This window comes from Otolemur garnettii, unplaced genomic scaffold, assembly GCF_000181295.1.
Source record: "Otolemur garnettii isolate 467f Iridium unplaced genomic scaffold, OtoGar3 scaffold00079, whole genome shotgun sequence".
Taxonomy (NCBI): domain Eukaryota; kingdom Metazoa; phylum Chordata; class Mammalia; order Primates; family Galagidae; genus Otolemur; species Otolemur garnettii.
Genome location: NW_003852474.1, coordinates 5,754,612 through 5,770,814, shown reverse-complemented (window position 1 = coordinate 5,770,814; position 16,203 = coordinate 5,754,612).

Genomic DNA, 16,203 nt, shown 5'->3' with positions numbered 1-16,203 from the left:
ATTTCTTTTTTTGTAATGTGACAATATGTGGACAAAGAAGGTGCAGGTTTAAGAAGTTAATATTTATAAAATGTGAAAGACACAGTTACTAGGATAACTTTTTTGTGGGCGGGGCTTGGGAGACGGGTGGGGTGGGTTAAGGGGTCCCATTTGTTTCTTTGGATTTGGTGGGTGGGGATCCTGGCCGAGAACTAAGTCATTTTCTGTGTATCAGGTTTTACCTAAATCATGTGCGGATGGTTCTTAAACAAAAAAAAAAAAAGGAAACAGAAAATATGTGCATTTTGTATAATGGCCAGAACTTTGTTGTGTGACAGTATTAGCACTGCCTCAGTTAAAGGTTTAATTTTTGTTTAAACCTAGAAGTGCAACAGCAGTTTTACCACAGTCTGCACTTGCAGAAGAAAAAAAAAATTCAAACCACATGTTTATTTTTTTGCCTACCTCATTGTTTCTAATGCATTGAGAGGTGATTTAGTTTATATGTTTTGGGAGGAAACCATTAATGTTTAATTTAATCTCAATACCAAAACTCTCAGATTGGAGTTTGACTGCTAATTTATCACAGCCTAGTAGGCACGAGAAGAACTGTCCATGAAGATGGGCGTAGCCTTGTGGCAGATACAGTTCCCTTTCTACATGCGGAAAGCAGAAGGCTTTGTTTTCACCACATTCACCATGGAAGGTTGATGGGGTGACTGCAGCCCACAACAAAGAGATCTCACTGTTCTCAATTCGGGGTTTGGTAGCAGACAGGTGGTCACATTAGAATAGTCACACAAACTGTTCAGTGTTGCAGGAACCTTTTCTTGGGGTTTGGGATATTCCCCTTTTCTAAAAAGGCAATGCACTAAAACTATTTTAAGAATGTAGTTAATTCTGCTTATTCATAAAGTTGACATCTTCCTGTGTTATAGGTGTAATATGGAAGTCCTGGCTTTTCTTGTTTTCTCACTTGCTCTCTTGTTCTCTGTTTTTTAAACCAGTTTTACCTTATGAATATGTTCATGACATTTGTAATAAATGTCTTGAGTAATAATTTGTTTCATGGCTTCCTGGTCATCACTCACCTGCCCTAAGGATAGTGATATCTTAGTGAAGGGATAGAGCTCCGTGTCCTGGTTCTGCAGTTACTCTCCTCTTGTTGAATTCTGAGTGGGAATATGTGTTATAGCTGCCTTAAACCTTGTTCACCAACAGAAGCTGGTTCTGGCTTACTCTTCCTCCTTAATCTTCCAGTTAATTTCTCTTGTAGCCTGGAAATTGGGGGTTTCTCCCCCCGCCCCAGAACTGTCATTTGCATCTATTTGCTTCTCATCCCCTGTGGTGCCCACTCTGACCCCTGTCTTTCTCTTCCTCCTGGTCTAGCATGTTTGTCAAAGGCTCTTTTTTGAACTACAAAAATCTAGTAAAAAATACATACACTCAAATGCAGACAAAACAGCTGTCTGTACACCCCCAAAGACAGGATAACCTGAGAAAACCTTACTCGCTTTGGAGGAACAAGGAGATGAAAATTGATGTTCCGTTCGTATGACTTTGGAGTCATGCTGATGGCCAAAGCAGGCAGAACCGGTTCTTTTCTACTAATTTATAGTTAACCTAGAGAACGTTGAAGAGTAATCTCACCTTTGAAAGAGACTTGCAGTAGGTTGGATCCCATCACCGCAGGACTTTGGTCAGAATTCAATACCTGCTGGCTATTTCTCAATTCACGTTTAGGCTTTTCATAAGGTGAAACGTGCCATAGTGAACACACATGTACATGGCAAGAGAAGAAAGAAGGGCACAGGTGACACGGCCTCTCTCCTGGCTTTCGAGAGTGGTGAAGATGGGCACAGGCCTTGGAAGAAATACTAAACATGCAGTGCCAATAGGAAGAAGTATCAAAGGAGGTGGATCATGGTCCTGCACTAGACAGACTGGAAGCCCAGTGATTTTGAAGTCAGGTGGTATGCAAATACTGCAACTGGTGTTTCATTGGAATGACTGCCTGTGCAGAACTGGACAAAAACCGGCTCTCCTTGAAGAGGGCGTGGAGTTGGGGTCTGAACTGAAGTCAGAATTGTGCATGTCCTGCTGGCATAAGCTGGCACTTGGTGGGCACTCTCTCGGTGTTGGAGGGGAGCTGGGCTCAGTTTACTGAAGTCAGCCATCTGTCCTTCTGGAGAGGGGTCTTGCTGTGTGCTTTGCTTGACTGCTGGTCCTCGTCTCCTCAGCCTCACCACCTGCAAACCAGTTTTGAGTCAGTACAGCTGATGCAGGTGCCCAGTGAGGTTTCTCCCCTAAAAGAGCATGAGCTGTTGTAATTTTTCAGATACTTTTAGGGAAGGAATGATTTTTCTTTACCCCTTTTATAGGGTAGTGAATTCTCCACAAAGTGCCAATATGGCAGAATTACAAAAGAAAACAGTATTACGATGATATCATTACATGTTACAGGAGTGCTCTCTAGGGCTAGTCAGAGCTTTAATAAGTAATACCTTTCTGTATTTAAATCTAAGTGACCCTTTCTGTATTGAGTGCAGTGTTTTTAATTTTTTCTCATGCACATATTATGTTGGAGAAAATGTTTACACAAATAGTTACACTAATGTGCATCATGTATTTATGGTTTATTTTAAGTGATTTTTTAATAGATTATTTAGGTTTTTGTCTTAGTTGTAGCACACTTATGGTGATTCATAATCCCTAATTTTGCCAATTACAAATTTGCTAAACGGTAATTAATTATAAATGACAAGCCACATTAAATTTACTAATCACAAGGCTGCCATGCACACTGGTGGCAAGTACAAGTGTCTTTTTTTCTTTTCTTTCTTTCTTTCTTTTTTTTTTTTTTTGCAGTGCTAACTTGTCTACAGTGTATTATGAAATTACTGTTGTCCTTATCCCCTCCCCTTTTTTCCTTAAATAAAGTAAAAGTGACACCTGTTTTATGTGGCATAAGTTTCACATGTGTTCTAACCCTTCAAAATGTTTTCTCCTCTTGGGATCCACGTTTTATGCCCCTCTCCTTCCCCCAAACCACAGGGGGCTCCCATATTCTGCTATCTCAAATTGTAGGGGCTTCCCAAGTGATTGGCAGACACAGGTTATGGAAGCAGCAAATGTTTGACCTGAGATCTCTGAGATAAAATAGGTGATGGGCTGTCCATCACTGTTTCTGAAGCCAAAATGGAGTAAGGCTGATCCTTAGAAATAAGGTTGTATTTTTGAATTGAATCAAAAAGTGAAATTGGCTCGGTGCCTGTGGCTCAAGCAGCTAAGGTGCCAGCCACATAAACCTGAGCTGGCGGGTTCAAATCCAGACCGAGGCCTGCCAGGCATTGTGGCAGGCGCCTGTAGCCCCATCTGCTTGGGAGGCGGAGGCAGGAGAATCACTTGAGCCCAGTAGTTGGAGGTTGCTGTGAGCTGTGATGCCACGGCACTCTACCCAGGGCGACAGCTTGAGGCTCTGTCTCAAAAAAAAAAAAGTGAAATAACATGTCTGTACCTAATAAAAAGCACTTTCTCAATTTGGCACATAAATCTACCTTGGGACTAATAATCAGAGTTTTTTCAATGTAAGGCTGCTGTGGCTAAATACCAGGGTGCCCAACTCCCCCCGAGGTCTGGTCTGCATGGTCCCCATTCAACAGACCCAGGGCCACACTCTCAGCATTAGCCCTGTGCCTGACCCTCCAGGACTACCCACACCACATCATCATGAATTAACTATGTTAATAAACTACTTTGTGCTTCATACTAGAAACATTATTTCTCTGACGTGAAAATAAAATTATCAATATTTAGGCTGTCAAATGAGTATTTTTCTTTTCCTATTTGATGTTCATCATAGTCAGTGAATAATTAGGATTGAAAAGCTGATGGGGTTTTCTTTCTACCATCTTGTATTCCTCCTGTTCTGGCTTTCCCTGCTGTTGGTTGGGATTTCATTTAAAAGAAGCAACCAGAATCAAATCAGGCTCTTTAGCCAACACCAGCTTTGTGTTTTGGCATCACATTAAAGATAGAGATTGCTGCTTTCTCTACCATCTACCCCTTTAGAAAATAAGAATGCCCATACTTCATTTGAGAAGTAGATGGCGTGTTTTATAAGTGTAATGTCTAAGGAATCAAAATTTGGGGAAAGTAGTTATAACATTGTCTTAGAGGAGAAGAAACGTGCTCCCCTGTCAGCAGTTGCCCCCTATCCATTCTTCCTGGAACTCCCATCTCTGTCTTCGCCCTGTGTAACTTCTCTGTGCATATCTGTTCTGGTCCCTGATGGCTAGGCATGGTATTATCTTATTTGCTTTTATTTCCTGTTGGGAGACAGAGCCTGCATGTTTGCTGAGATTGCTTCTCAGACGTTAACAACCATTTATTAAATCTAAACCCTGTGCTCTGCTGCTCAGGACTCCCAAATATTTTTATTGCTGCAGAGCAGGCACTCAAACCCCCTTGCTGTTTGCTTACGTAGCATGAAATAAAAACTCCTATGTTAACCCCAAAACCAGTGAAGAAGTGCCCTGGTATGGCCAGGCCCCAGGCGGGGGGCAGAGCTCCACTACACTGGGCAGGGGCCGGTCATTCTGTCCTCTGGCACTCACCAGTCTCCCTGCTGGAGCTTGGTTGCTGGAGTAACGCTGTAAGACCTTTGCTTCCTGAGTTCTGTCTCATTTGCTTGGTTCTAGGAAATTTGAATTAGCTGTTCCAGCAAAAAGTGACTTTTAAAAAATCCTCACTTCTACTTTGATCTAAGGCATAAAATTCTGGCAGGCTGCCCACCGGAAGTTCTGTGGAGGGATGTGGACAGAACTTAAGCAAGGCAGTCCTGCTCCTTCCTTAAATTTGTTTGGAAGTCACACGTAACTACTCATAGGAACCGATGTTAAACAACTTTGTCACATAAGTGATAGTGAATGCTCCCTTGATCTAAACAGCCTTACTGAGATTATTTAAATTCTGTAAAATTCACCCATTTAAAGTACACAGTTCACCGGGCTTTCTTCTGTTTAGAGTTGTGTGTCCATCACTAACAAAAACAATTTAACCCAAGAAGATGCCCCACAGCCTTGGCCATTGCCCACCAATTTCCCCACCCTCCTGAACTTCAGGCAGCTGCCGTTGTGCCATCTGTTGCTATGGATTGCCTCTTCTGGACATTGCACAGAACTGGAGCCATCCCTGTCCAGTCCCTGGGACTGGTTTCTTCCACTTGGCATGATGTTTCAGATCATGTCGTACCCTGCCTCAGCACTTGACTTCTTTTCACTGGCTCCCATGGTTCTAAATGTTACTGGTATTTCCCTTCACCTTCAAGGCCAACTGCCTCACCGGCAGCCAGCTGGGTCTCCAGCCACTAACGTTTGGACTTAACCTTCCACCCCTCAGGGCCAACTACCCCAAAAGCAGCCCCACAAATACACTTTGAGGTCTGTTTTCATTATGAGCTGTTCGAAATTCAGTGATCTCTTCTTCCCCTCCAAGTAATTATGATGCTAAAGCAGAGCCTTCTGCAGATGTGGCCCTGCTGCCTTGGAGAGGGAGCCTGGAAGCACGGGAGTTAGGGCTGGTGGGTGTTCTTTGTGTCCAAGGCCTGAGTCAGCTCAGGTTGCTCCCTCGTGCTCGAATGCTTTCCTCACCCTGCGCAACTGACACATTTTGAAAGGGCTCTGTCTTTCTTGTACCTTGCTTGTCCCTTACTGGCACTGAGGATATTTCAGTGCTGCCTCCTGGAAGGCTTAATTATACCCCAACCTTCCCCTGCAGGATGCATCGTTGAGTAAGTGTGGATGCTCGTGAACTTCTGGGAACTTGGCGTTCTGGTCAGTCTAATAAATTGAGCAACCAATGTGTGCTGAGCGTCTCAAGGTCTGGTGCTCCTCTGGGGAAATGCAGAAGCGTTGACTAATGGAGTTACTTGAATAGGACTTAGTGTGTTCTGGATGTTAAAGCAGAGTCACTGGTGACAATGCGTGGGAAAGGGACTCGCACTTTTTAGCTACAGCAGCACATAGTTGCCCCAGAAAATGCTGGGTTTGGACTAAATGGATAAAATTGTGAAGTGCGAGAAGCCGACACCCATTGTGGTCCAATCATAATCAGACACACTCAGTGACCTCTAGATCAACTGCATCCGTGTCACAAGAGAGAGGCCCAGCTGGAAAGGGCTTCAAATTAGGTCCAGTAGAGATTGGTTGAAAGAAAGGGTAATAGAGACAATTAGTAGAAGTAATTATGTAAACTTGTGAAGATGACTCAATTGATCAATCTGTTCTGCTTGGGGTCAGTAACAACTGCATTTGTGTATATTGGCTGTACACCTGGGACCCTGTGCTAAGGGCTTTTAGGCTTGTCCTCTTGGCTTGCAGGAGAGACCTGGCTACCCATTTGTTGATTTGAATTTATTTGGAGAGATATCAGATGCAGGAGCCAAGCAGCAGAGCTAGGAAGAATGTACCTGGGACAGGACTGGCCTCCAGTATGGGGAGGAGCGATGATAGGCAACATCAGTGGCCAGGCCACACTCCTTGAAGAGGGCTTTGTTGGGGTGTAGAGGACCTGAGGTCCCTGTAGTGCCCTCCAGCATCTGTCTGCCTTGTTGGTTGGGACAAGGTGTGCATGAGGGTGGTAAACAGTCCATGCACTATTTGAGAACCGTTGTGAACTTAGAAAACGGCTTTGGTATTCCCTGTAGACATGATTAGTATACAGGTAGCTGTCTGATGGGTTTCTCTGGGTGCAACAGACACAACACCGGTGATGGCAAAGGTGGAAACTTTCTTTAGGACCCACAGATGTGTCTGATGCCCCAGTTAGCTCCCTCACCAGAGGGCTTCTCCGTGGCAGGCTCACTGCACTTTGATTACTCTTTGCAATGACATGGCCTATATAAACCTGAATGTGAAGCGTCTCCAAGTGGTTTATGATTTTGTACACTGAATTGGTCATCCATTCAATAAACATGAAGTATTTATGAGTATAGGAGCTGCTGTGTTACATGCTGAGCTATTGTTTAAAGGGAGGAGGATCTGATTTTAGCTCCAATTCCAGAAGGAAGTTCACTAGAAGCACCAAAAAGACACAGTGCATAGCGAGAACCCTGAGGGACACCGAGAAAATGGCAGCACTGGGCTGGGGTAAGACAGAGACCAGCTGCAAGGTTGCAGAGCCTTTCAAAGGGTGACATGTAAGTCAGATTTGTGACTTCAAACCGTGAGCAAGCATCAGAACCCCTATAGGGCTTGTTTAAACAGATGGCTGAGTTTCGCCCCAGAATTTATGCCTCTGAAGGTCCGAAGGCAAACCAAAGAATTTGCATTTCTAACAAATTTCCTGGTAGTGTGGTGCATAGATGCTGTTGGTTTGGGGATTACACTTTGAGAACCACTGTTGCATAAAAATTGTTAGTAAAAATGGGGAAAATTAAGGACATTGGAAAATGCATAAAGATAAACATAACAACTGGAAGCAAGTTGAAGAGAGACACGCAGACAATTCCAAGATGGCTGTCGCTTGCCCACACTTCCTAAACCTCATTATAAATTCTTTAATAAGGGCAGTCAGAGACTCACAGCTGACTCTGTGGTCAGTCCCTGTGGCTTCTTCTTATGTGCATATTAATGTAATGTGTGTTTTGGTTTTGCTGCTGTGGCAGGGACTTGAATGGTACATCCTGGTTCTTCTCATGCAAGACAGCCAGGCCTTTTCCAGCCACTTCCTGGTGGTAGTGATAGGTTTTGCATTTCAGAGCCAAAACAAGTTGCCAGGTGCCTGGGAGACAACTGTACTGCCAAGATGTCTGTTTAAGATGCCAGGCCTTTTTAAAGGTAATTAAGATTAAATGAAGTCACAAGAGTGGTATCTTTAAAGATGAGGAAGAGACTCCAGGGATGTACACGCAGATAGGAAAATCCCTGTGAGGACATACAGAGAAGGCATCTTTCTAGGAGCCAAGGAGGGAGGCCTCAGGAGAAACCAAGCCTGTGAGCACCTTGATTTTGGACTTCAGCTTCCAGAACTGTGAGAAAATAAATTTCTGTTGTAAGCCGCATAGACTGTGGTATGTTGTTATGGTGGCCCAGACAGAATAACACAGAGTCCAACCAAGGTGAGTGGGTGAGCTCCCTGAAGCTGTTAAGGAAGACAGGTTTAGAAGGTGCTTCTCTCAGTGGAGACGTGTCCAGCTCACTGTCCACAAGGTGGTGGGGCCGCTAAAGTGGTGAAGTATCTTCAGAAATAAGCAGTCCCAGGAGACTGACCCATAGCTGGAACAAGAGCTTCTGTGGACTATACCCTCTGGACCTGCCTCCTTTTTCCGGCTGATTCATAAGCCCCAAAGGTCCCAGCACAATCCTACAGAGAAGAAGCCATCCCCCAAATACTGTAGGTTGAATGTCTCAACATTTAAACTGGTGGGAGGTTGGAATAGACGATCTGATTTCTTAAGTCACTTTTTGTTCTGAAGTTGTAAAGCAAGTTCTTGTGTACTACAGAATGAATAACTAAGTAATAGACCATATGCAGCTAATACTTTTTGAAACTTTTAATATGGAGAAAATTAAACATATACAAAAATGACAGAATGGACCCTTACTTGGATATCCATCACCCTACACCAGCTATTATCAATGTACAGCCATCTTTTTAATCTGTTCTCCCACACTCCTTTCTTCATGGATTATTTTGAAATAGTATCCAGAAATGACTAGCATTTTATCCATAATATTTCAGTGTCCCATTTTCAAATCCACTAAATCATTATCACAGATAAGCAACTTAACAAAATTTCCTTAATTTTATTAAGTATTCAGTATTCAAATGTCCCTGACTCTCTTCTAAGTGATTGTTTTTTAATAAAATGTGTGAATCAGGATCTAAATAAGTTTAATACATTGTAATTGGTTGAGAATCCTCTTTTATTTATTTATTTTTTTAAGTCAGGATGGTCCCAACTTTAGCTAGTAGAAGTCTCTTCAGTTGGATTGTTTCGAGATGACGGCAGTTGTCTGATAGTTGATTTTCTGTTTCCAGGCTCATTTTGTTGGTTTCCCACACACTGCAACCCTAGAATCAACCATTTCTCTGGGACTCAGGGTTTTTTTTCATGGGAAATGGTATTTTGTGACCACAGTGTGGTGCTGGGACTTGCTCAATGCTATAGAGTTGGTCATTTTTCTCAGTTTTTTTGATGTGAAGAGGAATTTTTTTTTTTAATGGTAGAAAGTGCATCATGAATTTACATTGAAATTCAGGATGATGGAATTTTTCTTTGCCCTCTCCAGTGTCCTCATCTGGGTCATCCACATCGCCTTTCTGCCATCCCAACTGTCTGCATTTAACAATTCATGGTTTGTCTAGGAGTAGGCTTTGTTTCGTGGGTTTTATTTTCTTTTGTCCTTAGAGTAGTTATTCCACCAGCTTGATATTCAATTTTGCTCTAGGTTTCTAGAGATTCCTTGTTAAACTCAACTTAGTTTTATAACTGTGTAAAATGTTACCTTGGTCTAAAATCAAATCTATAAAAAAATCTAATCAGAGAATTCAGGCTTCCCTCCCTCCCTCCCCCAGTATCCTCTGTACCTGTGTAGTTAACTATTTTTGGTAGTTCTTTGTTTATTTTTCTATTTTAAAAAATGTAAACAAATGTGTTTGCATATTCGTAATCACCTCTTGTTGGCCTCACTCTCCCACCCCCTGCTTTGTTCATGTAATAATATATCCTAGAGATCACACCATATAAGAGTATTTTGCATGCTTTTTTTTTTTTTTTAATTGTAGAGATGGGATCTTGGTCTTGCTCAGGCTGTTCTCAAAGCTCCTGACCTTAAGCAACCTCCCATAAGCAACTTCCCACCCAAAGTGCTGGGAGTATAGGTGTGAGCCATTACACCAAGCCTTGCAGTCCTTTTTAAAAATGGCTTTATTGAGATTAAATTTTCATACATAAAATATGAATGAGCTTTAGTATAGTCGTACGGCTCACAGCTGTCTCCACAAGCCAGTTTGAGAACGCTTCCTATACCCCAGAAAGGGGTACCTATACCTCGCCCCTGCAGCCAATCCTTGCTCCCACCCACGTCCCACCCACGTTCTGGGTTCTCACACCCAGAACAAGGGAGTTGTTCTGTCACTCTGCTGTGTGGCTGCCTCACATCCCCCTGCATGGAGGGGCCAGAGTTAATCAACCACCCCTTACTGGGCATTTGGCTGTCTGGCCTTTTACTAAAAAAATAATCCTTCACTGAATAGCCTTGTGCACATGTCTTACATTTTTGCCATCATATCTTTAGAATAGACTCCTAGAAGAGTTTGTAAGTCAAATGGTAAATGAGTATGTGATCTATCCAAATAGTTCCAAGTCCCCCTCTGATGCGTGCTATTCCCAGCAAAGATGGCGGAGTATCTGTTTCCCTATAGCCTTACCAACAGGGTATATTGCTTAACTTAGAGGTTGTATCCCAAAATAATTTCCACTTGTTTCCTCTCATTGTTGATGAGGTTGAGCATGTCTTCATGAGTTTAAGAGCCATTTGCACTTTTCTGTGAGATGCTGGCTCTCTCTTCCCTATTTCTCTATTCCTTAGTATTTTTAGAAACTCTTTATGTGTTAGGAGTACTTTTCTCATGTTATACATTGCAAATATTTCCCCTATTTATAATCCTTTTACTTTTCTAAAATTATTTTTTACATTGGATGTAACAAATTTTATTGCTATCTAGTCAGTAATCAGTCTTTGCCCTCATTTCTTCTGGATTTTTAGTGAGGAAGTTTCCCCAGGCCCAGTTACGGAGGAATTGACTCATACTTGTTACTTCTAGGATTGGTATGGATTCTTTCTTCCTTTTTTTTTTTTTTTTACATTTCCTGATTTGTTTGGATTGATTTTGACATGCAATTTGAAGAAAAAATTAATTGTATCTTCTCCATATGACTATGTTAACATTAAAAAGCCCATTTTACTCTCACTCGTTTGATACAACACCTTTATCATAACTAAATTTGTTTATGTAATTTGGACTATTGATGGGTCTTTTTCTGTTCCATTAGTCTGTCAGTAAATTGCCACATTGTTAATAGTAGGGACTTTAAAATTTGTTTAAATGCTTCTTTCCCCCTTGATTTATCAACGTTATTTATTAACTCCCTGCTCAGAAAAGCCATTAGCTACTTTAACCCTCATGTTTTATTCCTCTGCCCAACTTTTCAGAATGATATATTTTTATGTTTGGGTTACATTTTAAATGAAAATTAAAGATTAAACTCTTAAATAATTTTGTGAAATCAACTTTATGGAGGCATCATTGACATACAGTAAGGTGTAACCATTTTAAAGGTACATTTCAATGTGTTTTGACAATATTCCATACCCATGTAACTACCAGAACTATCAAAATAAACAACAGGTAAACATGTTTCAGTTGCATGGAATTTATCCAGCATGCATTAACTCTTTATGAGGGGAGATAAGTGCGTTGGTCCCACATCCTGCTCTTTGCCATTTTTTCCCATCTTCCACCTCTCAAATTCTCTCTTTATGATATTTTTTAAACAATTTCACATTTCAGAACATTTGAATTTTGTTCTAATACTCTATTTAAAAGTCTTCCATGTTTTGTCGGTGGGTTGATTATGAAAATTGAAAATAGATATATAACATTTACACTATTTACTCTATTCTCTGCCTGGTCAAGGGGTTTGTTAACTACAAAAGAAAAATTAACAAAGTTTATAATTTGGAAAAAAGAGAGCTTTTAATTTCTGATAAAGGATAACAACCTGTTGAATGGCCATTCTAACAGGCTGGAAAGCAGAGGCTGGGCCAGAAGCCGGGCACATGTGCTTCAGAGGACAGAGAAAGGAACAAGATTTTATGCTGAGTGGGGTGATCAAATATATATATTCAACAAGCTATAAGAAGAGTCATGGATACTTATGAAGATGGGAAATCAGACACATTTGAAATTGTGCTTTCTCTCTCCCATCCTGCTGTGGCTGGGAACTCAGTTTTCAAGCATCCCTGGCGTCCTGTTGGCTAAGGGGGGAGGCTCCATTCAGTTAGCAGAGGGCTTAGGATTTTATTTTTAGTTCACAGGTTGCCAGAATAAACTTCCCCATTTACGGTTAAATGTAATGACTGCTATTCCCCTGAAAGAAAGATATATCTGATACATGCAGCATTATAGGTTATCTTCTCCTATACTCTTAATTGTGTAAACCATGGTTCATACTTTACTCATGGTTTTTTTTAAGTTGCCTGTTTTTCCTAGAATCTTCAATTGCCTTCAATAAAAGGTCATCTTCCTCTTTCAAATCATTTGGCCTTTCATTGATATTACCTATAGAATGCAATCTTTTTTTCTTTCTTTCTTTTTTTTTTTTTTGCAACATCCCTTGTAAACCACTTCAACTTCCTGCTCTAGCCTGGATGGGTTTCTATCTAGGACTGCTGGCCATTTCTCATTCTGAGACTTCCCTTCACTGATCATTACTCCTGCCTCTACCTGGGTTAGATTTGAAATACTTTCTGGATTTCACTGTCTTCTCTTTTTTGTTTTCCTTCCTTATTTTCTTTAAGCAGATCCTGAATAACATCCCCAGAAAGGAGCATGAGGTTTCAAAGAAGCTAGACGATTAAAATAATAACTTTTTAAAGGGTGATGGGGGGATGTTAAGTCCTATCTTCCTGAAAATATCTACATTCATTCTATTTCTCATAACTGATACTTTGCCTAGGAATAGGGAATGAAATTTGATATTAACATAACTCTTCTTTCAGAATTGTGAAGCTGTTTCATTATCTTTATAATTTGTTGCTGATATGAGAACTTGTATCAGAATGACACTCATTATTGGTATTTGGAAGTTTTCCCTTCTGGATGCATCTAGTATTTTTCTTTTATCTTTGGTGTTCTGAAAGCTTTCATTTCATTTTGAATTAATTTATTGGATTTTTTTTTTCAGTTATCCTAGATGACATTTAGTAGTCTCTTTCAGTCTAAACTCTTGGAGTTCTAATATTTTATTCACTCCTTTCACTAACTCTGACATTGCAGGATCCCTGTTAGTTGGATATTCTGCCTTGTGGATTTTAAATAATTAAAAACTTTTTTATTAAAGTTAATAACATTGTCTTGCAGCCTATTTACTGATTTGTTTATTCATTTTTGCAGTCATGTTTTTAATTTTTTCAGCTCAGGTAAAGCATCAGGGAATGATAGAATCACATGTTCCAAACTAATGAAAACAATTAGAAGTGGAGTTCACACACACCACTTATTTGAAAGCATTGGAGAATTATTCATGCAAATAGGACTAAAAGAACCATGATCCTACAGAGAAGAAAGGGCACACTAAGCTTCAAAATTGATGAAGAAATCAAATCTTTTGTGGATATACAAGCACTGAGGAAGTTTACCACCACAAGACCTGCTCAAAAGGAAATACTTAGACCTATCCTCAACACTGACCACCACAATGGACCACCAGCAAAGTAAACACCCAGAAACCAAAGATCAAAACTTAGCTTCTACAATGGTGCAAAAGATAAAACTACACAATGGACTTTCACAAAATAAGATGACTAGAACTCCACCACACTTGTCAATTCTCTCAATAAATGTCAGTAGACAGAATCACCACACTGAAGAGGCACAGGTTGGCTGAGTTGATAAAAGAGCCATCTGTATGCTGTCTCTAGGAGACACACCTAACCTTGCAGGACAAATCAAAACTTAGGGTTAAGGGATGGATGGTTAAGTATTTCAAGAAAATGGAAATCAGAAGAAAGGAGGGGTTGCAATCTTATTTTCAGATACAAGTGGATCTAAAGCAATTAAAGTTAAGAAAGACCAAGATGGACCCTTTATACTGGTCAAAGGAACAATACAACAAGAAGACATTTTAATTATAAATATTTATGCACCCAACTTAAATATTCCCGGATTTATGAAACAGAACTTTGCTGGGTCTGAGTAATATGATACCCCATAACACCATAATATCTAGGAACTTCAACACCCCTTAACTAAACTAGACAGATCCTCTAAACAGAAACTAAATAAAGGTACAAAGTACTTAAATATGACCCTAGAATAAATAGTATCAGTAGACATATACAGAACATACTAGCTCAAAGCCAAAGAATATACATTTTTCTCATCAACCCATGGTATGTACTCCAGAATTAACCACATCCTAGGATACAAATCAAATCTTAGGAAAATTCAAAGAATAGAAATTATACCTTGTATCAGACCACAAGGCAATAAAGGTGAAACTCAGCTCCAACAAAAACTCTCATTTCCACACAAAGACTTGAAAATTAAACAATCTTATACTGAATGATAGTGGGTTCAGAAAGAGATAAAAGAGGAAATAATTAAATTCTTCAAACATAACAACAATGAAGACACAAATTACTAAAAACTGTGGGAGATGGCAAAAGCAGTCTTAAGAGAGAAATTTACTGCATGAGATGCCTACATTCAAAAAATAGAAAGAGAGCACATCAACAAACTCATGAACCATCTTATGGAATTGGAAAAAGAATAATCTAATCCCAAACCCAGCAGAAGAAAAGAAATAACCAAAATTAAATCAGGGATTAATGAAATTGAAAAAGAAAGAATTACTCAGAAAATTAATGAAACAAAAAGTTTTTTTTTAAAAAAATAAATAAAATTGATAAACTTTTGACCAGATTAACTGAAACAGAAAAGTAGAATCTCTAATAACCTCAATCAGAAATGATAAAGGGGAAATAACAACAGATGCCACAGAGATACAAGGGATCATCTCTGAATACTACAAGAAACTGTATGCCCCCAAATTTGACAATGTGGAGGAAATGGATCAATACCTGGAATCACACCTTCTCCCTAGACTTAACCAAGAAGATATAGATTTCTTGAATAGACCAATTTTAAGAACTGATATCAAAGAAATAATACAAAAATCTCCCAATAAAAAAAATGCCCTGGTCCAGATTGCTTCACATCAGAATTCTATCAAACCTTCAAAGAAGAGCTTATACCCATACTGCAGAAATTATTCCAAAAATATTGAGAAGGAATCTTCCCCCAAAATGTTCTATGAAGCAAACATCACTCTGATACCAAAACCAGGAAACACCCAACTAAAAAGGAGAATTCAGACCAATTTCACTAATGAATATAGATGTAAAAATTCTCAATGAAATCCTAGCCAATAGATTATAGCTATACATTAAAAAATCATTCATCATGATCAAGTAGGTTTCATCCCAGGGATGCAAGGCTGGCTTAACATATACAAGTCTATAGACATAATCTATCATATCAACAGAAGCAAAGACCATATGATCTTCTCAATAGATGGAGGAAAAGCATTCGATAAAATTCAGCATCCTAATTAGAACACTTAAGAATTTAGGCATAGGTGGCTAAGCTGATTGAAGCTATCTATGACAAACCCACAGCTAATATTATTCTGAATGGAGTAAAACTGAAAGCTTTTCCACTTAGAACTGGAACAAGACAAGGTTGTCCTCTATTGTCACTACTATTCAATATAGTGCTGGAAGTTCTAGCCAATACAATCAGGCAAGAGAAGAAAATAAAGGGCATCCAAATGGGTGCAGAAGAGATCAAACTCTCACTCTTTGCCAACAATGTGATAGAACCCCAAAGACTCAACCACAAGACTCCTGGAACTTATAAAGAAATACAGCAATGTCTCAGGATATAAAATCAATGTCCACAAATCAGTAGCCTTTGTACATGCCAGTAACAGCCAAGATGAGAAGCTAATCCAGGACATAATTCCCTTCACAGTAGCTTCAAAGAAAAGGAAATACATAAGAATATACATAACAAAAGAGGTGAAAGACCTCTACAAAGAAAATTATGAAACCCTAAGAAAAGAAATAGCAAAAAACATTAACAAATGGAAGAACATACCATGCTCATGGCTGGGAAGAATGAACGTTGTCAAAATGTCTATTCTACCCAAAGCAATCTACAGATTCAAAGCAATCTCCATTAAAATACCATCATCATACTTTGAAGATTTGGAAAAAATAATTTTTTGTTTTGTATGGAACCAGAAGAAACCCTGTATAGCCAAGGTAATTCTTAGTAATAAAAACAAAGCCAAAGGTGTCACCCTACCAGACTTCAGGCTATAGTACAAAGCAATAGTGATCATAGCAGCATGATATTAGCACAAAAATAGAG